A 719-nucleotide genomic window follows, 5' to 3' on the forward strand; every position below is an offset into this window, starting at 1 on the left:
ATGTTTCAAATGATTGAAAACTGGGAAACTCTTTGAGAAAAAAATCTTAAAATCCTTTATTGAAAAATAAATAATATCCACATTTGTTTTAAAGAAATAATGTTCCGATAGTCGTTTGAAATGTGCTGCAAGTTTAAAATCATCTGGAAATTAAACACTGATGCCTTTTTTAATTGTATTTTTTCTGAAAAAAAGTTGAAAGGCTGGGAGGATCTTCTGTGGAGAAGATCTTCCCGGCCTTTCAACATTTACTTTTCAAAACGAACATTTGTCATTCAAAAGAATGTGGAGAAGATCTTCCCTCCCTTTCAACATTAATTCTCAAACTGAATGCAGTAGGGATTCAAGGAAATGCATGCACATGGATTAGGGAGTGGTTAACATGTAGAAAACAGAAAGTACTAAATAGAGGAGAAACCTCAAAATGTAGTGAGGTAGCCAGGGGTGTACCTCAGGGATCACTATTAGGTCCTCTGCTATTCCTAATCTACATTCATGATTTAGATTCTGGTATAGTAAGCAAGCTTGTTAAATTTGCAGACGACACAAAAATAGGAGTGGCGGCAAACACTGTTGTAGCAGCAAAGGTCATTCAAAATGATCTAGACAGCATTCAGAACTTGGCAGACACGTGGCAAATTACATTTTAATAGAGAGAAGTGTAACGTATTGCACACAGGCAATACAAATGGGCATTATAAATATCATATGGGAGATAC

This window comes from Acipenser ruthenus, unplaced genomic scaffold, assembly GCF_902713425.1.
Source record: "Acipenser ruthenus unplaced genomic scaffold, fAciRut3.2 maternal haplotype, whole genome shotgun sequence".
Classification (NCBI taxonomy): Eukaryota; Metazoa; Chordata; class Actinopteri; order Acipenseriformes; family Acipenseridae; genus Acipenser; species Acipenser ruthenus.